The 24,810-nt window shown below is 40.8% G+C and overlaps 1 protein-coding gene across 4 annotated transcripts in view; it reads left to right on the forward strand.

Moving 5' to 3' along the window:
- The first annotated feature begins 5,209 nt into the window (after positions 1–5,209).
- Positions 5,210–24,810, forward strand: part of peak1 (pseudopodium-enriched atypical kinase 1) — a 91,816-nt gene continuing 72,215 nt past the window's right edge. For 2 of the 4 annotated variants that reach the window (XM_068015534.1, XM_068015531.1), the window contains exons 1-4: positions 5,210–5,387; positions 8,075–8,201; positions 18,025–18,104; positions 18,605–18,735. The gene's annotated coding sequence lies outside the window, so the exon portion shown is untranslated. The remainder of the gene's footprint in view (positions 5,388–8,074; positions 8,202–18,024; positions 18,105–18,604; positions 18,736–24,810) is intronic. The other 2 variants (XM_068015532.1, XM_068015533.1) reach the window with 2 other exon arrangements.

Raw genomic sequence — 24,810 nt, forward strand, 5'->3', positions numbered from 1 at the left:
AGAACTTGAAAACTCCGCACAGGCAGTACCCAGAATTGAACCCGGGTCCCTGGAGCTGTGAGGCTGCGGTGCTAACCACTGTGCCACCAGATTCTCTAGAGATTCAAAGAATGAGAGGTGATCTCATTGAAACTTTAAAAATTCTTACAGGGCGTGACAGGGTTGATGTAGATAGAATGTTTCCTCTGGCTGGTGACTCTAGAACAAGGGAACACAGTCTCAGAATAAGGGGTAGGCCATTTAAGACTGAGATGAGGAGGAATTTCTTTACTCAGAGGGCAGTGAATCTGTGCAGTTCACTCCCCCAGAGGGCTGTGTAAGTTCATTCGTTGAGCATGTTCAAGACAGAAATTGATAGATTTCTGAATATGAACGGCATCAATGGATATGGGGATAGTGGGGAAAAATGGCATAGAGGTAGATGATCAGCCATGATCTAGTTGAATGGCGGGGCAGGCTTGACGGGCCGATTGGTCTACCCCTGCTCCTATTTCCTATGATCCTATAATTACTTTTAATGTAGTCAAAGGCAACAGTCATTTGGAAAACAACAATGAGATGCATGTTCAGTTAAGCTTTGTTTTGGTGATGCTGGTTGATGGGAAGAGTGCTGGAAAGGGCACCGGAAGAACTCCCTGCCTTTCAAATATTGCCATTGGATCTTTAAATTCCATCTGAACCAACGGAACAGAGACGACACCTCAGTTTAATGTATCTTTGGGACAGCACCTCTGACAATGCAGCACTCCCTCAGCCTAGATTGTATTTAAATTTTGGAGTGGGATTTGAACCCACAACCAAGCTAAAGCTGATTCTAGAGTTGCATCGTGAGCTTTGTCTGCATTAGTATCTATCTGATTCTTTTTTGTTAGGTACTTATCGCAGAAGAATTCTTTCACTGTCAGTATTTTGGGCTATGTGTGATGACCATAGCTTGTCAGCCCAGGCATACTTAGTTTAGAGATACAGCACTGAAACAGGCCCTTCGGCCCACCGAGTCTGTGCCGACCATCAACCACCCATTTATAATCCTACACTAATCCCATATTCCTATCACATCCCCACCTGTCCCTATATATTTCCCTACCACCTACCTATACTAGGGGCAATTTATAATGGCCAATTAACCTATCAACCTGCAAGTCTTTGGCATGTGGGAGGAAACCGGAGCACCCGAAGGAAACCCACGCAGACACAGGGAGAACTTGCAAACTCCGCACAGGCAGTACCCAGAATCGAACCCGGGTCCCTGGAGCTGTGAGGCTGCGGTGCTAACCACTGCGCCATTGTGCCGCCCTAATGAGCTTAATGAGCCTGAAAGCTCTAGCATCACATATTTAAGTGCTGCAGTGGAACCTTTGGCTTATATTTTAAGACCCTTTTTTATTGTTATACTTAGAACGCCACTCTCCTGAAGTTATTTTTAAATTGTTACCAACAATTAAGTAATACTTGTGTAGACTGGTCATGAAAAGTTGTCTGCTGCATATGCACATTGTAATTGCATCAAGATGTCATCAGCAAGTGTCGTCACAATGCACAAGGATAGAGGATGGGGGAATATTTACAAGATACCAGAAACGATATCATAAATTGCACCATTATCAATGTACTGTATTTACTTAGCACAGTTAGAACAGTATCAGGCACTAAGGCTTGAGGGGAAAAATGGATTCCCTTAGATGTACAGTTTAATAAATTTCATCAGTTTTGGCTTTATCTTCATTGCTTAAAATTGTTTTTAGCCACTGGTAATGGGAGACCTGGACAATGGACGCCAGTAGCTACAGAATAATATCAAAGCATTCACTGTATATGCAGTTGCAACATTGGTGAATTGTGAGGAGCACAGTAACATTTCAGAATGGAAATAAAACTTTTTTAAAAAAAATCAATTAAGTATGCTGAATAGTTACTATTTTGTCAACTGCATACAAGACTCATTGCCTCAGTTTTTTTTTAGAGATACAGCACTGAAACAGGCCCTTCGGCCCACCGAGTCTGTGCCGACCATCAACCACCCATTTACACTAATCCTACTCTAACTCCATATTCCTACCACATCCCCGCCTGTGCCTATATTTCCCTACCACCTACCTATACTAGGGGCAATTGCTAACAGCCAATTTACCTATCAACCTGCAAGTCTTTTGGCTGTGGGAGGAAACCGGAGCACCCGGAGGAAACCCACGCAGTCACAGGGAGAACTTGCAAACTCGACACAGGCAGTACCCAGAATTGAACCCGGGTCGCTGGAGCTGTGAGGCTGCGGTGCTAACCACTGCGCCACTGTGTAAGTTTAAAACTTACTTTTTCCAAAAATATACATTATTCATAAAATTTATGAAAGTACATTATAGAACAGTTCAAATTTGATATTCCATAAAGGGCGGCGCAGTGGCTAGCACAGCAGCCTCACAGCTCCAGCGACCCGGGTTCAATTCTGGGTACTGCCTGTGCGGAGTTTGCAAGTTCTCCCTGTGACTGCGTGGATTTCCTCTGGGTGCACTGGTTTCCTCCCACATGCCAAAGACCTGCGGGTTGATAGGTAAATTGGCCATTGTAAAAAAAAAAAATTGCCCCTAGTGTAGGTAGGTGGTAGGAGAATTGAGGGACGATGAGGATGTGAGATGGAAAATGGGATTAATGTAGGATTAGTATAAATGGGTGGTTGATGGTTGGCGCGGACTCATTGGGCCAAAGGGCCTGTTTCGGTGCTGTATTACTCTATGACTAAAGTGCAGTGCAGCTCAATTTTTTTCATTAGAATATCTGGCACACTCGCAGTGTAGTGAGGCACCTCAATTACAGGATATATTTACAAAATACATTTCATGTCAAACCTACAGCTAAAGGGGGTTTTACATGGATTCCAGCCCCTCGTGGTGGGAGACCTTGTATGGTGGCCTTTCCTCGTTGAGCCTTTGCAATGGCTTCCTGAAGCATTAGTGCGCCCCTCAGCACATAGTCCTGGAACTTCGAATACGCCAGTCTGCAGCACTCAGTCATGGCCAACTTTTTGCACTGAAAGAGCAACAGATTTTGGGCAGGCCAAAGTGTGTCTTTCATTGAGTTGATGGCCCTCCAGCAGCAGTTGATGTTTGTTTTGGTTTGCGTCCCTGGGTACAGCCCGTAGAGCACAGAGTCCTGCGTTAACTGAGCTGCTCGGGATGAACCTTGACAAAAACACTGCATCTCTTTTCCTGAAAATGTACTTAATTCCTAAAATTTGTAAAAATATATTACATATTTCAAATTTGACATTACATAAAGTGCAATACAGATCTGTTTCTTTCAATGCAGTACATGAGTTGCTTCACTACACTTGTCATTGCAGGTTATATTTACAATGTACATTTGTGTCAAATGTTCTCTGGTGCATACAGCCCAAGGGGTTTTACACGGTTTCTAGCCCTCTGTATACTATGGCGGGAGGACTGTGCACAGTGACCTTTCCCCATTAAGCCTTTGCGGCAGCTGCCCCAAGCTTTAGTACATCTCTTCGCATGTGGTCCTGGACCTTGGAATATGCCAGTCTACAATACTCGGTCGTGGACAGCTCTTTCCACTGGAAGACCAGCAGGTTTCGGGCAGACCAAAGTGTGTCTTTCACTGAATTGATGGCCTTTCAGCAGCAGTTGATGTTTATCTTGTTTATGTGCATCCCTGGGAACAGCCTGTAAAAGCACTGAGTCATGTGCTACAGAGCTGCTCAAGATGAACCTCAACAAAAACACTGCATCTCTTTCCAGAGCTGCTTTGCAAAGACGCGTTCCAGAAGGAGGTAGGCGACAGTTTTTTTCCTCACTGCAGCCGCCTCTAGGGCAGTATGTGGAGGTGTTGAGACTCTGGGCGTGCAGGAAGTATTTGACGGGGTGGGCCCTTTTCCCGACCAGCCAAGCTAAGTCTTGGTGCTTGTTTGGAAGTTCTAGACATGAGGCACTCTACCAAATGAGTTAAACCGTCTGCTTGGGGAACCCATCCAGCAGGATCCTTTTAAAACTGAATTAGTAATTTTTCCCCCAAAAATATGCTTTAGTCATAAAAATTTGCAAAAATACATTACAAAACAGTTCAAATTTCACATTTCGGAAACTACAATATAGATCAGATTTCTTCGATACAGAAACATGAAGTGCCCCACAATTCTTGTCATTCCATTTTATATGCAATGTACATTTGCATTACACAGCAAAAAAACATTATAGTGTATATAGCTCGAGAGGGTTTTATACAGGTTCCAGCCCCTCTGTGTACTATGGCAGGAGAACCTTACACGATGGCCTTTCCCCTTTGCGGCAGCTGCCCCAGTGTGTGTCTCAGCATGTAGTCTGGGACCTTGGAATGTGCCAGTCTGCAACACTTGGTCGTGGACAGCTCTAGAAGACCAGCAAGTTTCAGGCAGACCAAAGTGCTTCTTTCACCTAGTTGATGGTTCTCCAGCAACAGTTGATTTTTATTTCAGTGTGTCCATGTGAACAGCCTGTAGGGCACAGAGTCCTGTGTCATGGAGCTGCTCAGGATGAACCTTGACGAAAACCACTGCCTCTCTTTCCACGCTGAATTAGTAATCCACTGTGAATAGTACACAGAGGGGCTGGAACCAGTGTGAAACAACTGCTTTGAGGTGGGCTCATGCTCTAGAGTTTTGGTGTGCTTGGTACTCTGCAGAGGTGTCCTGCCATTTTTGTATTGATGTGTACCCAAGGAAGTACTTTTCATTGAAGTAGCAGCATAAATGAAGTCCTAAAGCAAAGATGTGTGCAATGAATTGCAAAGAGGTTTGCTGAACCAAATAGCTATGCATTGGCACCCAAGAGAATACGTTTTGAGCTGTTCTGGGAAGTTAGAAGGCATAAATGCCACCATCTCCTGATACAGCTTTTTTATGAAATGTCCTTTGGTTTGTATATTTACCTTATTATGGTATACAAAATCTGTAATTACAAATCTATAGAAAATCATTGCTACAAATATTATAGGAAAGAAAACTAATGCTCATTATGAAAGCTGAGTCCTACTTGCAGGATAAAGTAGCTGCCAGTACTGCAGCATATCCATTCATGATGAAGTCTTTCAGCTGACTACTGACCCCTACCTCACAGGTGCGATCTCTGCTAAATAGTTATTTGATCGATGAGGGTTCTTGGACTCTCTGTCCCCCATTTTCTCTTTTTTAAAAAAACAATCTTTCATGTCTTTCAGATTTCCCTTATCATTCTGACCAGCTTCGAGGGCTCCACTGGTGATTGTATCCGTATTGGGCGGTGAATGAGGGAGCTCAGATGACTGGTACTCAGATGAAGGACCACATCCTTCTCAAAGTTCCAGTGGTCCACTTCGAGTTTCTCAGAAGGTCTTGCTGAGCTCAGGAATTCGCAATGCAGGTATCTGTAGATTTGGCTCTAATCTTTTACTAGGTGAATGCTCATCAGCCTGCTAGCCTGTCCACACATTCTTAATTTGTCTTGGTATCTTCAAGCTAAGACTGCCTGAAATAGGATACAAAATGTTGGATTGAGTTTAATTTGTTTTAAATTAAAATAATCATTGGCACGGAAACTAGGGCAAGACTGCCAGGATTCAATTAGGTTCTTTAATTTGAATATCAAATTGCTACCTTTTTATTTTCAAAAATGACCCATATTGCCTGATGTATACAGTAAGTACTGCAACAAAAGTCTAAATTGTTCCACAACTATTTGAGATATTTGCAGTTTGGGTGTCAGGTAAGACGATTTGTATTTTTGCTGCAGAAATATAATTGTACCCTAGTTCTCGGGGTTAATGACTCTCAGTCCCCATTTATATTCAAAGCTCCGTAGATTGTGGAAAATTGGATAAGTTACCTCATTGTCTGCAGTTCGTATGCCTTGCACTGTTAACTTAGTATCCCAACAGTTTAGATCAGCGAACTCAACTTTTATTCGTGTTTCTTTGAATTTTCCATTTGCATGATCAAACGTCCTGTATTTATGTAAGCTATTAAGGACTATCTTTTCAAATTCTTTAATTTGATGTGTATCCCTGTGTCCCTGCCTAGATCTACATCCAGTATGCATTCTTCCTAGCTCATATGTTCATGACCCAAGCTCATCCTGTTTCCTGTTGTTCCCTGCCTCCATTTGTCCTTCTATATGCGACTTAAACTCTTGCTTTCAAGTCTGTCACCTCCTTCCTGATCCTGGTATCAACCTCCATCCTTATACATTTTTCCAGCCATCTTGCTGTCTTTACTGTCTTCCTTTTTAAAAAAAGATATTTGAAATGAGTTCAGAAGTAAAGGAATATATAATAATTAGAGTTGCTGATTCACCACTTTCACAGAAAAATTTACAATTTAATCCCTAAAATACAATGTAAAATCCCAGAATGCCATGTAATAAAAATGCAATTTGACTTAGCAGAGATCAGTGACCCTGATGTTGCATTGTGTAGTGCATGACATGACACCCCAGTTCTGCAAGAATATATCCTCCATCTTGCTGCATAAATTATTGCATTGCAATGTGTTGGGGGTGTGTGTGAGTTCTCTCTTCCATCACACTTGTAACGTAAGTAAACTTATTTTTTAAAAAGGAGGTAGAAAACAAGTCATTCAATTATTGACACTTCTGACCGGGAGCCTGAAATTTACAAGCATTTTCCAATCTGCAGATTTTTTTCCCCCAGCAAACAACAATTAAACTCTGATTTCCCTGAGGCTGTATTTAGACTTTGTGACTTTAAAGGGACGCAGTTTAATACTTCTGTCCTTGTAAAATGGCACATCATGTGATTTACCACAAGTAACACCAGTTGTTAGATGCTGATATAAATTACCATAAATGCAAGCTAAATTATCTAAGAATCTAAGTAACCATGAAGTGGGAAGTGGCTATTGAGCCCATTCTTTCCAATTTGTGAAATTTACTAAAGTGAGTTTACCTTCTATTTGATGTGTTACAATAAAGCTAATGAACTAATGATTTGCTGTATTAACGCTACTCATAACAATCTAATACAACTTCATGCAGGCCAGTGTTTTCTGCAAGGACAGTTTTCTTATTTATACATGACACCTTTGTTAATTGAGAAGCCACATAAATATTTTCCTCTGTAACGCTTACTTTGGTGTAAGATACTATTCTTTTGCACAGCCCCCCAAAAGGGAGTTTAACTATGACAATTGGAAAATTACGAATACTTCCCTTTTAATTTTGTACAAAATAGTATATAATGGCTGTAGATAATTGAAATTTTACAAGGTTCTGCCTTCAGTTCTGCAGCTCCTTCTATAATTAAGTTAGGGAAATAATCCTTCAATAGAACCATAATTTTCTGTGAAGGCACGATTAGTTAATGCAAGGGAATTGTCTGACAAATGTGATTCAGTTAGTTAATCTAGTGGCCAGTAATTGATCACATTATAGAAATGTATTTGGAAATGCAGCATCTTTAAATCTGACAATTACACATTTTTGGAGGGTTTTTTCCCATGGAAATCTAGCTATTTTCAGGATCATTACTTGAAGTAATTGCAATGATTGCACCATATGGTGTCAACAGGCAGTGTACGCTGAAAAGTCTAGTCTAGCTACATTCATCACTGTTCATCAGGAACTGTGTTGTCAGTTTAACTGAGCTGGAAATGCTTTTTCCCCCTCTGACGATATTAAACAGTTGGTTTTATTGAGAAGTAATGATCCATGCTCGTGTGCAGAACTTACACCTTTCTTCAATTTAATATTTCCCCATAACTTGAAGTGACGAGATTGGACCTTGTCTTCATTTTTTTTGTGGTGCTGTTGCAGAATTTAAAATACCTGTCGACCTGCACGATAAAACAACAAGACACATTTTCCAGGGTTTTGCAATCAGGAATGGGAGGAAAGCGATTCAGGCAGATTATTCTTTAGCAGACGAGAGGCCACACAGAGGGCTGCAAGGAACTTGTTCTAGCTAATTTGCAGTGAGTGTTGTGTTAAAATCTCCAACTGTGCAGGAAGATCTCTAACATCAGCATTCCGTGTTTAGTAAAAGATGATTTGTCTATTGGCATCTTAAGTTCGTAACAATCACTCTTGTTTCCTAGCACCAGTAAAGAGGGCATTAGGAAGAGAAAAGGATCCTCTTGGTAGAAACAGAATTTTATGAAGCAGAGAAGCCTTTCCTCAATCCTTTTGGAAAATGTTATGGATGAAATCTGGCTGAACAGACGTGTAAGTGAAGCCTTCATTTCATTGTATCTTTTATTGTGCTGAGATTTTGACAGCCAGTACCATCTTGGTATTAACAAATTGTACAACTCAAAAATGCTTAGGAATGACTGAATTCTGAACGTAGAAATTTATTTTAGTGCATGTACAAATCAATTTTTGATATTTAACTGTTTAAACCCTGTAAGAGTTGTTGTAGGACTGATTTGCAGCTGGAAGAAAAGAACAGAGCAAGATAATTTCTTCGGGAAATATTGTAGAAGTGCAAGAGAATTTCCCTGGTAATAATTGATAATCCAACTGAGACTGCAAACTTTAAAGGAGCACTGCAGTAATATAAAATAGAAAGTGCTGGAAATACACAAGAGATCAGTCAGCATCCAGAGTACATCCTCCTTCAGAACTGAAAAGCACAATGATATGTATTTGCATCAAAATAGCTGTTCTGTGTAAGCAAGTTGTACCAATACAGCTTTGTCTGATCTTAGGAGAGAATTATGATTCCACATCAAAAAGATGACCAAACTGAGAGGCATTGATTAGTGGAGTGTTTGGAACAGTTCACACCATGCAGACATTATTGATTGGAGTAATGCTGTAGTTCAGAGAATAACGTTGTACAGGAGTTTTAAACGAGGCTAAATATTGGGCACTAAAATTTACAGAATTGAAGTTCTGTCCTCTGAAAAAATAATGGCTTGTATCCTGCAAGGTCCTTTCAGTGCTTGAATGATTGAAGTACTCCAATGTGATAATGGTTTTGTTGGGTCCCACCAATCCAGTTATTTCTAATATAAGGGTTCATTATGACTTTAATATGCAAGTAATGCAATTATAGATCATTGCAATGGGGAAAGAGTGTACCAATGGTGTAACTAATCATAAATTTTACATATTGAAACATATCCATATACAGAGAAGTATAGATGTGAGGCTAATGAGGTTGTATTCAAAGGATTAATGTTCAATGCCATAAAGCATTGGGGCAATTTGTATCTGCCAAAAAGCCCAGAATTTATATCATAGGCTTTGCAAGCCCTCCCTGGATGTTTCCTATGTATATTTGTGCAGCGACAGCTATTAATGGTGATTCTATGCTTTGCGTCCTTCGTGTATATTAGAGATAATTACACCATTGCAGCAAATTTTATTAACTTGTTAATATCAAGGTGATTCTGTGTTTGAGTTAGTTAAATACTGTTAGTAAGATTTTGAATTTTTTAAATTACCCATTGAATATAGTGACACTGACAGTAGCATTTATTTATTTAAAAATATATATTTATTTATTTAGAGATACAGCACTGAAACAGGCCCTTCGGCCCATCGAGTCTGTGCCAACCACCCATTTATACTAATTTAACCCCATATTCCCGACCACATCCCCACCATTCTCCTACCACCTACTTACACTAGGGGCAATTTACAATGGCCAATTTACCTATCAACCTGCAAGCTGTGGGAGGAAACCGTAGCACCCGGCGGAAACCCACGCAGTCACAGGGAGAACTTGCAAACTCCGCACAGGCAGTACCCAGAACTGAACCCGGGTCGCTGGAGCTGTGAGGCTGCGGTGCTAACCACTGCGCCACTGTGCCGCCCTAATAAGTCCAGATAAGTCTATTGGCTACACACAGACAGTACAGCTTTGGCATGGGATAAACGGCACAGAAACAGGCCATTAGGCCCAATCGGTCCATGCCAGGATTTATGCTCCACTCGAGCCGCCTCACATCTTTCCTTTATCTAAATCTATCATTGTAATCCCATATTCCCCTCTTTCTCACATGCTTATATAGCTTCCCCTTAAATCCATCTATACTATTCACTTCAGCTGCTCCCTGTGGTAGTGATTTCCACATTCTCACCCCTCTTTGGGAAAGAAGCTTCTTCTGAGTGCCCTATTGGATTTTTTGGTGACTATCTTATATTGATGGCCTCTAATTATGCTCTTCCCCACAAGTGGAAATAGTCTCTCTGCATCCATGCTATTTAAACCTTTAATAATTTTAAAGAGCTCCATTAGGTCACTAGCTGTTTTAAATTTTTGTATATAAATTAGGATCATCCCTCTACTGCACATGATTTATTTACATTGCACAGTGTACCTCGAATTGGTCATTGACTTGGTTCACCTTTGTGATGAACTAAAGTGTTTGGAATGACCTTACTTATGGAAAGGGGATGTTGTGGACCTAGCGACTGCTGCTTCATTGGTGACACACTGGAAGGTTACTCATAAAATCATAGGATGGTTACAGCACAGAAGGAGGCCTGTTTGAATTATTTAGATAGGTTATAGATATATATGTTACCAATGATTGATTTACAGGATTTTTTTTCATGATGCATCAATATCAAGTGACTTTAAAATTTTACCATTGCTTTGTTTGCTCTCAGCATCCCAAATTAGTCTACTCTGCAAATATTTGAAACACTTGAATAATAAAAATACTGGACCAAAATGCTTCAACCAATCAAAAATACATTTTTCCAAAGCTAGAAAGCTCTCATCCTTCTCGCAGATAAATACATTTCTGACATTTAAACATTTTGCTACCAATTGGATGCAAAAAAATCATATGAGAAACTCTATATCTGACCAAACTCAAGACAACTTTGTTCATGCTTTATTTAGTGTATTCAATGAAGAAAGAGATTTAGCACAAAAAGAAAGGGAATGCAACTCATAAGTATGAAGAGTGAGCATGACGCAACAGAGGAGATCGAAGAAATAAGGGGATAGGGCAGGGAAGTAGAGTTGATGTAGGAGATCAGCCATGATCTTGATGAATGGTGGAGCAGGTTCGAGGGGAATTATTCTTGCTCTTATTTCTTATAATCTTACTACGTAGCAATTAGCATCTACAACAAAGCATCCTGAAGCTGTTGTTCCAACCCCTGCTGTCAATACTGCCCTGCTGTAGCAATTACACTGTTTATGTGGCAGCACAGTTTTGACAAAAACTATATCTACTTTAAAACAATTGGGCCTGTCGGCAAAATAAAACCGAAAACAGACCTATGAATTAAGTGAGCAGTCTGTGCTGTTAACAACTGGCTAGGATTGGCATACATGGTTAATGACAATATGTTGCAGTCTGTTTACTTTAGACAGAAGGCTCCAACATTTGAAAAATGATTTTCAGCATCGCTGTCATGTTTAAAAACTGCTTGATTCTGGGATGGGTTAAAGAGACCTGGCATCAGAACAAAGGGAAAGCTGTGTTTAGCCCCAGTGTGTGCTTGGCACTAAAGTCTGTGCAAACCTGCAAACTGGACACTAAGTGCCCCATGGTGAGCAAAGACAGCAGCAGCTGTGGTACCTGGAGGCCTCAGTTGAGCTTCTTCAGCTGCTGGATATAGCAGTTAATCCATTCTTTGTTGCTGTCAAGATGTGTTAGGACACAGATATGTCTGAAGGGCTGCATACCTTCACTGCAGGTGGCAGAATGGGAAAGACCACCATAGCTGAAGCGTTCATGTTGGCAGTTAGTGCCCTCAATAATTTGTGTAAGGGATTCAAAAAGGCTGGAATTAGAAAAAAAAATCTGGTGGACCTGAAACTGGTGGTTTTTTAAAAAAAGGGAAGAATTTATAAAATTTTGCTTAGGACTGTATTTGTTTGTCCTCGTAGGCTAATCATAAATAATTATTAGACTTTTGTCTGACTAATGACGGGCATAACATTTCCCCCTTTTGCTGCTTTGCATTTTACTTTTCTGACATTTCACTGTTCGTTGTGAAATTCAAGTATTAAGTACAGTAATTGATCATGGTGCCAGTTAAAATAGCCTAAAGGTGATGTATTTAGCAGAAATTGGGAAGTAAGGAGTTGACTGAAGATGTGATCAGAACAACCATTTTGTTGAGGCGCTTGAACGTGCAGGAAGACATTCAAGAGGAAATGTGATTAGGAAGAAAATTTGAATGCAGTGCTGTAATAGTTTTAAGCACTCTGGACTACTGTGTGCCCCTTCCACCCCTCCATAGAGTCATAGAGAGATACAGCACTGAAACAGGCCCTTCAGCCGCCACCGAGTCTGTGCCGACCAACAACCACCCATTGAAACTAATCCTACCGTAATCCCATATTCCCTACCACATCCCCACCATTCTCCTACCACCTACCTACACTAGGGGCAATTTACCTATCAACCTGTGAGTCTTTGGCTGCAGGAGGAAACCAGAGCACCCGGCGGAAATCCATGCGGTCGCGGAGAACTTGCAAACTCCGCACAGGCAGTACCCAGAACCGAACCCGGGTCGCTGGAGCTGTGAGGCTGCAGTGCTAACTACTGTGCCGCCCTCATTCTATCCCACCATGGAAGATGGGGAGGTACATAAGAATTTCAAACCCTTTCCGAGATATCTCAACTAAAAATGTTTTACTTTTAAAACTATAAAATCTGTTCAGTTGTAAAAGGGTTAAGCAGTTTGTTGATTTGCATTGTGCTGTGCTTGGCACAGTATTGCCATGTAATGTATTGGAAACTGAGCAATTAATTGGTTCTGGGCATATTGCTTTACACTTTAATATTGCTTGCATTTAAAAAATCTGCACTTTCACACAAAGTGTGATTAGTTTACAAGTTCTTGAACAAATCGAATTTTACAGAACTGAAAGAAATTGTGATGGTCTCTTTGGCAGCAGTGATATGCTCTCTGACATGCAGTATGTTTGTGCTTGGCAAATTATTTTAATTGTTGTGAAAAGTGGAGTTCTTCAATCTGGTTTGAATTAAAGCTGCAAGAAGTGACTCAGTCTGTACAAACACGGATGTATCTGACATTTAAATAACTCCAGGTTTTGGAATGTGACCTTCATTGTTTTACTGCTACAGAATAGCAAAAAACTGGATAGATTTTAGTTGCAGCAGGCATATTTATTTCACAGTGCAGATATTTTCATGATACACTATGATTTTATCCTCAACTTGCAAGAAGAACTGTCAATGCAGATTCAATTGCAACAGTTTACCATTGTTGTTTAAAAATAGGACACGTTTGAAAAAGCTGTGTTTTTTAAAAATGAATCCTAGGTTTTATAAGTAGGGGATTAAAGTACAAAAGCAAAGAAATAATGTGGAACCAACACACATCTTTGGGTTATTTATGTCCATTTATGGTGCCCTATTCTAAAAGACCACGAGGGAGAATAAATTGACCTAAGTGATGCTATTGTTGAGCGGGTTGAGCTATGATTAAACTAAAGAAACTTTACTAGAACTGAGAGATTAAAGTGGAGTAAAAGAGGTGCTTATAAGGTATAAGACATGCAGAGGTAAAAGCTGTTTCCACTGGTTGGTGAGTCAGTAGCCAGAGGGTATAAATTTATAGTCACAACTGAAACAACAGAAGGTGTGTTTAGGAGACCTTTTTTTTTACACACATGGCTATCAGGATACCAAATCCTTACAACGCTAGAAATGGAATCTATAATATCTTAAAAGCAAAGTTGATAAATATTTGAAACTTAAGCAGTTATAAAAACTATATATTTTTAGAGAGCGGGAGCAATAGGTTGATCTCTTTATGCTGTATAATTCTATATTTTATGACTACCTCTGGTTCATTTTATCAGCACATAAAAAGCATCAGCACATGTAACACTAGAGACTTTAGACTGCAATACTTTCCAGTTAATGTATCTGTGTCAAAGGACTTTCTCCCAAGTGGTTGAATCATCATTATGAATGTATATTGGTTGGCAGTCCTTTTTATCCCTTTCTCTCAAAGTGCTGGCTTTCCACATTTGCTGGGCTTCCTCTGTGTGCCTAGACAATGAGTGTTGCCAGGCTCTTTAAGCATGAGATGCATCATAGCAAAGCCCGATTTTCCTCCTCTTGGATATCCAAATAGACGTTTTCAGCAATGGTTCCCTTCCCAGCCTAGGATTATTGACCCTGAACCCTGTTTACACAGAATGAGAACAGCTAATAGACTTGGAAATGAACCCATGACATTCTGATCTGGAGAGCCCAGCAGCGTGTTGCTTTTAACGACTGAGCATTCGGGCAGCCGTGTGTAGCAGTCCTAGTGTGTTACCCATGTGAAAATAATGAGGTGAAATGTTGCGTGAATGGAAATAAAACTCAAGTTTGTATTTTAGATTATTTTGATTTTGGAAGGAAGAGTTCAAATTGAAGCTGAAATATGTATATAGAATTTTTTCACTTTCCTTTGTGCTGCTATGCAGTAACATTTATAGGGGAAGTGTATTTGATATGTTTACCAAGATAGATTAATTTCTGTAATGCTAAATTTATTTTGTTTACTTTAGTGGCAGAAGTCAGCTATGTGGTAGCACTACATATATAGATATAAAAATGTAAATGATAAGTTGATTTTTCTTCAGCTTGAACAGTAGGACTGATTAGAAAACCTTGTACTCTTGTCTATGGAAGAACGTTTGTTTTTAGCCTGGACAAATTTAAATTTGTCTCTTTGTCGCTGGTAATTAAAGTGCTAAATGAAATTTGTTTAGTGAGTGTTTCTCAAGCCTGTCCCTGTCTGATACATCTGCAGGTTTGAAACAGTTCTTATATTTGACAAAAGCAGATAATGTAGAAACCTAGGAGACCATAAAGCTAAACACAAAGGTGAGAAAACACAATGAACATGGATGATTTTAGCATGACTGCACAATTAAATTTGAGGCAACACTCAATTGTATATGCTAACTGCCAATTATTTTTTACTTGGATCATAGGGACAGGAGCAGGAGTAGGCCATTCAGCCTGTCGGGCCTGCTGCACCATTCAGTTTGATCATGGTTGATCATCTACCTCAATGCCACTTTTCCATGCTATCCCCATATAACTTGATGTTGTTCGTATCCAGATATCTCTCAATTTCTGTCTTGAACATACTCAATGATTGAGCTTCTACAGCCCTCTGGGGTAGAGAATTCCAAAGATTTACCATCCTCTGAGTGAAGAAATTCCTCCTCATCTCAGTCTTAAATGGCCTACCCCTTATGCTGAGACTATGTTCCCTAGTTCTGGATTCACCAGCCAGGGGAAATATTCTATATACATCCATCCTGTAAGAATTTTGTAAGTTTCAATGAGATCAACTCTCATTCTTTGTAACTCTAGAGAATACAAAGCTTTCCCATTCAAAACAAGATGCTCTATGTATTTTAGTCATTAATAGATAGTTCGGCATGTGGGGTTTGATTTTTGAAGTTTAAACAATTTATTTTGAATCAGGACGGAATGCTCCTGAAGGTTTACTTGAGCAAATGCATCCTGTGATGTGTACAAAGCCATACAGACCAGAATGTGCCTGGTTTGATTTGCAATGTGAGTTGAGTCAGTTGATCTTAATTTGGAGCAACAGGCAGGCCTCAGTATTCCTACATTAGAGAGTGAAAAGAACAGCCAGGGTTCCTGCTTCCACATGCTATCCAGTGACTAGTGACCCCTGATGGAAAGTGCACGTGTGAATGTCTGGAGAGAACAAGATCAGACTTCCTTTCAAGACGTGGGGCAAGGAGAGATGAAAGTGCTGGTGTAATAGGTTAGTGTCGACTGTCCAATAAATCCAAAGCCTACAGAAATGTATAAACTCTTGGGTCTGTAAACTTAAAGTAATTGCTAAACCTGCATTAAAGCAACCAAGGTGCGATAGATTCCGTGGAGTAACCCCTAGGTAGTCATGAGATCGATCTGTATTGTAAGCCAGGCTGTGTAATGGAATGAATTTTTTTTTTTTGCATCAGTTAAGCCACATATTAGAAACTATTGTCTGAGATTGGTTATTAATATGGCAGGTAACAGCTGGCCAGTGGCTGAAGTTGTTTAAAAGATGTGCCTTCAAGCTTTTGCTTGTGGTTGCTTTCGTCTCTGGCGAATGATCCTAATATTTTAGCTGTGTTGCTATGGCATCAGTTGTAGGCTACAGCAAGATTCTTTCTGCAGTGCATTTTTTACATTTGACGACTCTATTTATCGCAGACCCACGCATTCGCTTAATCTAGAAACCTTGCAAACAATATAGTAGCAAAGCACATTGAAAGCTGTACTAAATTATATAAAAATGTCAAATTTGAATTTCATAATATTACTACATGGATGTAAATAAACTGTGGTCTGTGGCAATATTAGAAATCAGGATAACATTGATGTGTGGTAAGTCGTTTAATACTTGGAAGAATACAAAGCTTAAAAATTATAGACTGTGGCTATGCTTCACACTTCAAAAGTGGCCTCAATTTAACTGAATTGTGAACAAGACGACGTCTACATATTCGTTGGAGAAACAGCATATTGTCTGGATCTGTGATGTTGGCATGAGAATAAAATTATTGTTCTTTAAACAATAGGCCCATGTTCTAAGTTCTAAAATTTCAATGGCTGAGTGAGAAAAATATACAGTTAAGTTTCCATATTGGGAAGGAGCCATTATTTGTATATGAACAATTTATCTGATATTTAAAATACTGTCCCTCTGAATCACTTCATTGCAAAGATTGACCACTGTTTCTTCCCATCTAATTGTCAAGAAGTAATTATTTGTTATCTAAATCAAATCAGAATGGTCAGAAAATTAACTTGAAAACCTTTCCACCAAAACATTCCAGATTTCACTTGTTCACATATGGAGTGCACACACTCTCCCTGTAGGAACTCTACTTATCCAAGTGCAGAGCACTTAGGCACAGGTTGGCAACAGCTCCAATTGTGCATAGGCATATGTTGGAGTTTAGTGAGTTAAAACTTCATAGCTTGCCAGCATAGAGAATTTAAGCTTCCTGCTGCTTGTTTGGCTGGAGCAAACACATAGACTTGCGGGTTTATCTGGAGCTTGGAGTGTGCTGTAGAAAGACGGCAACAGTGCGGGTTCAATTCCTGTACCGACTGTGGTAGTTCATGGAGGCCTGTTTCCTCGCTCTGCCCCATGCTTGAGGAGTGGTGACCCTCAAGCTATACATCACCAACTGTGTGTCTCTCTCTCTCATGGGGAAAGATGCCTCTGGTCCTTTGGGACTATGGCTAGAACAACAAGTGAGAAGTATCCTAATCTTCAGTGATGGCTGTATATCTACAGGCACCATTAATGAGCTTGGCTGGCATGCTGCTGGTTTGGACTGAGCTGTTAAGAAGCAAAGTTTTCACTTTTTGCCCATTAATAAGGAAGGCCTGTAGAAGTACTAATCTGCATATAATCTCCATAGCAAACTGGTTGGCTGTGAAGCAATGATCTGACCAGCTAGTTAGTACCCTCTTTCGAAAAAAGGCAGGGAGAATATGGCAAAGATAAGCAGCATTGCATTGGGGTGAAGTTGTCTGGAGCACTGTTCATTAACAAGCTATTAAAACTGCTATAAGAAATGAGATTGTATTTCTAGAAAGTTGCATGTTGGGATCAGTATTGTACATTTTAATGTCTACTTGGATTGCCTGCTTTTACATTTAAGAGCATGTGGGAAGTTGGAATTTATTATTTGGTACATGTACTGTATGTGTTAACCATAGCAGATTTAGATGTAGACAGCATTGGATCTGACTTAATAACTGACCATTGTTTGGGGAACTTTGATTCTAATTCATCTTGACAGCGAGAGCTGAATCATTGCAAGTCGGACAGCCTGTGAATATATTAAAACTGAAGATTGGTGCTACTACTTTATTTGCCATACCAGACTTACAAAGTTTGATCTAGGGTACATAATATCATTCATTGCTGCACCAAACTTAGTTTCTTCAAAGTGATGAAAAGTAAAAACTTAAAATTTGAAATAAAAACAGGAAATGTCAGATGAAGGGTTTCCACCAAAATGAACATTGAGTATTTTCAACATTTTCTGTTTATATTTTAGGCTCTTGGAATTCAATAATTGGAGCCTGAAAATGAGAATGATGATTCAAGAATCCTGGACCTGACTTTGATGTCCTCAATGTAGGTTAAAAGGTTTACTCACCTGCAGCACTCAATAGGTTCATAACCCATTTTTGTGCACAAACGTTCTGAATCATGCTGCAATTCCTCCCACATCATCCCGTAGATACTCTGTGTAAAAATGAATTCTGAATTGCTGACTGCAGGACCAAAACTTTAGATCATTCAGTTAGTTGTTGAGAGGTGGCAGTGCAAGTGTTTTAGGTATCACTCCACATTCCAGTTTGTGCATAATCTATTCACGTAGTACTGACTGTATTGGTTATCAGTTTGAATGCAAAAAACAACATGGAAATACTGTAACTGGTGGATCTGCTGTCAGAGTTCAACATTTTAAAAAGGATCGGGAATGACTAATCGGTTAGCGCATTCGGCTGCTAACGAAAAAATTGGTGGTGTGTGGCCACCCAGGGACGAAGCTTTTCACTGTTTCTGGCATGGACTTGATGGGCCATATGGCGGCCTCCTGTGCCGTAATGACTCTATGACCTTTGTTTTAGTTTCAGGATCAGTTCTAATAACAGCAAAATACTGCAGATTGCTGGAAATCTGAAATAAAAACAAGAAATGCTGGAAATACTCAGCAGGTCTGGCAGCATCTGTGGAGAGAGAAGCAGAGTTAACGTTTCAGGTCAGTGACCCTTCATCAGAACTCCATTCAGCGTCAGAGAGGGGAAGGTCAGAGGGTATAGTGCATACACGGCAAGGGTCAGGTCAGAAGGGGTGGGGTCAGAGGGAAGTGAAGGGGAAGAAGGATCTGCAGGGGCATTAGTCCCCATCAGCTGCTAGAGCTTACATAACACCTGAAAGGAAGAAAAAAAGTTTTTGTTAATGCGTCGGATAAGACAAAGGATGAAATGAAACTGCGGAGTAGAACAGCTTTGAGATAAGGTGAGGCGGTGCTTCTGGAGAGAGGTCCAGTGTGCACATGTGGCGGCGCATAGCACTGTGTGTGGATCTAAGGATGTGGCGAGAACAGCAGTCCGAGGAACGTTGTATTTCTCTGAGATACCTGTAATCCTGGGTGGATTCAAAACATGAAGGGTGAAACTTGAGTTGAAATCCACATGGAATAAGTCGGAGCCAGAGACAGTCACTGAGGAAGGAGATGTGGCTGTGAAAACGAGTTTTGGTAGACACTTTATCAAACACCAGGAGGGAAATAGAAAGCAATGAAGGTGAACAACGTAAAAGAGGCAAACAAAAATCCCGTCGGAGAGAAGAGCAGAACTTCTTCAAGGTAGGCATTCCTGGAAGAGAAGTGGCAGTGAATTAAACACCAAATATTGCAGATGCTGGAAATCTGAAATAAAAAAAAGAAATGCTGGAAATGCTCAGCAAGTCTGGCAGCATCTGTGGAGAGAGCAGCAGAGTTAATGTTTCAGGTCAGTAACCCTTTATCAGTTCTAATAACGTTGCTTTCATTCCATCCATTGACAAATGATTGGTTTTCTACTCGTGAATTGAAATCTTGATGCAGCATAAATGTGCTACAGATTTTGGTTAACAGGTTCATTAACTTGGTGACTACATTTAGCAAAAAGGTTCCCTTTTTGTGCTACTTTGATCAGTAGAGGAAAAAAAAAGTGCATGCTCTCATGCACAGCAATTAAGTAAAAGGAAAGTGACTGAGATGTAACTAAAGCTTGTGGGTGACTTGTCTGAAAACCTCAACCACAGCCAAATGATTTTGTTTCCATGTGCTGTAACATAGGCACTAATGGCAGTGTGCTGATCTTCCAGTTTTACTGCAAAACTGCTTTGTGACTCCTATTGTATGTATTGGCAGCTGGCAGCCAGATTGGTGAGATATTCACCAAAATGTGGCATGGATGTCACTCTGTTTGGTGTGTGTTTTTTGCCAGCTGATCCTTTCAACATCATGTGTTCAGAGGGCAAGAGAGGAGCGAGACGGAGGGAAATGTCCCGACTCCAGAAAAGAATACAAAATCTGCTCTGGCTGCAGTTGATGGGGATCAAGGTCAAGGAGGATCTCCAAGAGGTGAAGAGCCAGCAGGCCTTGCTCTTTGCCACGGAGGCCTCCAAGATCATCTTCCAGTCCAGAGTCAGCTCTGTTGAGCAGGATGTGATGTGCTCGCGTTACTTCTTCCAAAAGGTACACACAGAGAGCTCTGTGATCAGCCTGAAGGAAGAGGACAGCTCAGTAATGGCTTCGCAGTCCGACATACTAAGGATCAGTAAATCCTTTTATGCTGGGCTGTACAACGTGAAGCCCACGGACAGCATGGCTTCCCAGTCCTTCCTGTCATCTATCACGGAGGTCTTAGATGACAGCATGAGGGAGAGACTGGACAAACCACTAACTCTGGATGAGCTGACAAATGCCGTCCTGTCCTTTGAGACGAGTAAAACTCCCAGAAGCCACGGCTTACCGGTTTAGTTGTATTCGGCTCTGTGGGACTGGGTCGGCCCAGACCGGCAAGAAGTATACGAGAGTATGCTTCTGGCTGGCAGCATGTCAGAATCCATGAGGAAAGGCGTCATCGTCCTCATCTACAAGCCGAAGGGGGAGAGGGCGGAAATCAGAAATTGGCGGCCCATCTCACTGCTTAATGTTGACTACAAGATTCTGTCCAAAGGCATCGCCAATCGGGTCAAGTCTCCTCTGGAATTGGTGATTCACCCTGACCAGACCTGCATTGTACCCAGCAGGAGATCTCTGATAGTCTTACACTACTTAGGGATACAATCGCCTATGTACAGGACAGGAGGGTGGACACCTGCCTCATCAGCTTGGAGCAGGAGAAGGCTTTTGACAGGATTTCGCACACCTATATGATGGACGTGCTCTCCAAAATGGGGTTTGGGGAAGGAATCTGCAGTTGGATCAAACTGCTCTACAGAAACATCAGTAGCGCAGTCTCAATCAATGGGTGGGACTCAAAGTTTCCCAATCTGGAGTCAGACAGGCTGTCCTCTCTCCCCGTCTTGTTTGTTGTATCGAATCTTTTGCTGAGTCCGTTAGGAACGATGTGGGTAGAAGAGGGGTGACAATCCCAGGCAGCAGAGGCACTCAGGTAAAAACCTCCCTGTATGTACATGGGCGACGTTGCCGTCTTCTGCTCGGATCCGCTGTCCGTTTGCAGACTTATGAGCATCTGCGATCGGTTCGAGCTGGCCTCGGGAGCCAAAGTCAACCACGGCAAGAGTGAGGCCATGTTCTTTGGGAACTGGGCCGACCAATCCTTTGTCCCCTTCACCGTCAGGTCAGACTATCTAAAGGTGCTTGGGATATGGTTTGGAAGGGCTGTGGCGTGTGCCAAAACCTGGAAGGAGCGAGTAGCCAGGGTACACCATAAACTGAGCAAGTGGAAGCAGCGATTTCTCTCAATTTTGGGTAAGAACCTGGTAATCAGGTGCAAGGTGCTCACGTTGCTGTACATGGTGCAGGTCTGACCCATACCCCACTCCTGCGCCGTGGTGATCACCTGAGCCATTTTCCATTTCATATGGGGATCCAAAATGGACCAGGTCCAGAGGGACACGATGTTCAAACCTCTGGATAAGGGCGGGAGAAATGTCCCCAACGTCACCCTCATCCTGATGACCACCTTCGTGTGCGGCTGCATCAAGCTGTGCGTGGAGCCCCAGGATGCAAACACCGTGTCACTACGTGCTGAGGTTCTATCGGTCCCCGGTGTTGCGAAGGATGGGTCTGGTCACATTGCCGCGGAACGCTCCATCTAGTTGGACCGTGTCATACCACCTATCCTTCGTGGGAAAGTTTCTGCGGGAAATGTCCTCAAGGCCCTACGGGAAAAGGAGATGGTGGATCCTGTCGGATGGTTCCCCGAGCAGACTGCCAAAATCATTTGGCAGAATGCCTCATCACCAGAACTTTCAAACAAGCACCAAGACGTAGCTTGGCTGGTGGTGAGAAGGGTCCTCACCGTCAGATCCTTCCTGCACGCCCAGAGTCTCGCCCCCTCCACACACTGCCCACAAGGTGGCTGCGGTGGGGAAGAGACAGTTGCCCACCTCCTTCTGGAATGTGTCTTTGCAAAGCAGGTGTGGAAAGAGTTGCAGTGGTTTTTGTCGAGGTTCATCCCAAGCAGCTCTGTAACACAGGAGTCTGTGCTCTACGGGCTGTTCCCAGGAATGCACACCGAGCTAAACATCATCTGCTGCTGGAGGACCATCAATTCGGTGAAAGACGCTCTTTGGTCTGCCCGAAACTTGCTGGTCTTCCAGCGCAAAGAGTTTTCCACGACCGAGTGTTGCAGACTGGCACATTCTAAGGTCCAGGATGTGAGTAACTAAAGGGCACAGATTTAAGGTAATCCATATGAAGAGTTAAGACTGATCTTAAAAAAAAAAAATAGTTATTTACACAAAAGATGGGCTATATGTGGAATTTGCTGCCACAGACTATGGTACCAGAGCACTCAAGTTTTATTGAAAGAGAATTAGGTAGTTACTTCAGAAAGAGTAATATTAAAGGATGTACGGAGGAGCAGAAGAGTGGGATTAGAATAGGCAGCTAATGTGCAGAGAAACACTGACAGACTTGATGGGCTGAATGATCTGTTCCTGTGCTGTAATATTAATTTGAGATTTAAGTTACTAATTTTTTAAAAGTGAAAGTTCATACCATGTGTAAATATGTAAAATTTAAAAAATATTTTTTGCTGATCATTTTACTTTCACATGGAATAGTGGTCACTCGGGCCTGAATTCTAATTTGATCATTTGAACATCGGTCGGCTGCCCAATTTCACATACCATTCTGCTGCGCGAAAGGTGCCCATGCAACATATTGCAGACATTATACTGGTGCTTCTTTATAACAAGTCACAAAATCTCTGAAAAATAATTACTTTCTATGGTAGAACTTGAAAGAATAGTTAAGCACCCTTTATAACTATCGGGGGTATCAATGCATGCGTGATAGAAACAGTTTCAACTTGCTTCAACTGCACATTCTCTGTTTTCTTTTTTTAAATGTGAAATTTTAGATTGACATATGTTATGAATACATAACAGATCAACAATATTTCTAGGGAGAAGCTTATTGTAACAACTATCAAGAGCACAACTAGGTTGCCTGACTAAAGTCCTACCAGCCTTTGAACTCGAGCTGTCAATTTACTGGTTTCTAGGAATATTGTGGGCATTTAATCTATTAACTCCAATAGCAGTCCAACTGACGTTAAGAATAGTTCAGCTTTGAGCCAGATGTTAATGTGTGCATGTGTTCAGAGTGAAGAAGTAGACAGTCATTATCCATAATGGTTGATTCATCAAGATACCTTGAAAGTAAGGAAGGTGTGAAGAATAGCACCTATGACATAAAATTCTTTTATAATGGATGCTGGTCTTTAGTTCCGTGTTTAGCACTCTCTCAGTACTACACTGAAGTATCAGCCTAGATTATGCATTGATATTGTATTAGGAAGTTTGTATGCCCATGAAAACATGTAGATTATCTGACTACGAAATCAACTGAGATAAATATCTGAAGTCCTGTGGACTGAGCAATCTTTTTACAGTGTTCATACGATCAGTGCCTTTCTGTATTTGTTTCTTTCAGTACAATTACACATCTTGATTAACAGAATGTATTCTTCAGGTTAAGAACCGTCAGAGTACTGTTTTATGCTTTTTGGAGAAGAAAAGCAGAAGGAGTTCATGGTCGACCTCTATGCAACCTCCAGTACAAAATACTTTGGTAAAAGGATCATTTATTAATTTTGTAGCATGTCATTTCCTTTCAGAGCACACAAAAATGTGTAAATTTCAGATGATAGAGGACATGGGTTGCTTACAGAAATTGCATCTTGCTGTGGAGTCAGAAAGTGTTGGAAAAAACCTGAATTATAATGGTTATGAACCTTGAGATGGAAGAAAGGTGTATCTTCTGAAAAGTCTCCAGTATGTTGGAACACTGAAGAAAATACGCTTATATTCGTCTGGTAATTTTAAACCTATGATATCTGCACGCCAACAGTAGTTTGAGTAAAACCCAAGCTTGAATTTGGGAGTTTGCCTGATAATGAAGTAATTCCTATCAGGCTGATTTTGATACCGAATGTGAGTTTCCTACGCTAATGATGACTGAGTGAGTTATTGTGTTAGACTGGTCGTTCACTACTATCTGACCCATGAGCTATGTTGGGGCAGCACTGAATTAGGTAATGCAAGCTCTGTTTGCTGTGCTCATAGAAACAGCTGTAAGGAAGGAATAATAGCAACAAATAAATTATGCAGCAAAGCAGTTAAGGGAATTTACAAGTAGTTTTTTTCCATCGTTATTGCAGACAATTAACTTTATTCTTCAAGTAAAACTAACATTAAACCAATCTGGATAGCTAGTAAATCTGAACAAAATTTGGGAAACTCTTTTCTTTTCAAACAGATTATATCTAATCCTGAGCGCTAGAATTTAATTATGAACTCTTAGTGACATGTCATTTTGCCCACATTACAAGCAGCTTTACCATTTTTGTTAGCCCAAAAAACTGAACATATAATTATGACCTACATCATGGCTTGCTTGGTTTCTCTACTGGTTAGTGGGGTCGCATAGTAACTAGGCCAAAAATACTTGAGTCAGGCCACTAACAAATATAAAATATCAAACTGGGATCTTGAGATTTTATTTTAAATTTACATATTTTTTTCCGTTTGGTTTGAAACTCGTCAAAATGACATTGCACCTTGTTTTAACCTCATAAGGATATTTTAA

Source organism: Heterodontus francisci, chromosome 35 (assembly GCF_036365525.1).
Source record: "Heterodontus francisci isolate sHetFra1 chromosome 35, sHetFra1.hap1, whole genome shotgun sequence".
NCBI lineage: Eukaryota > Metazoa > Chordata > Chondrichthyes > Heterodontiformes > Heterodontidae > Heterodontus > Heterodontus francisci.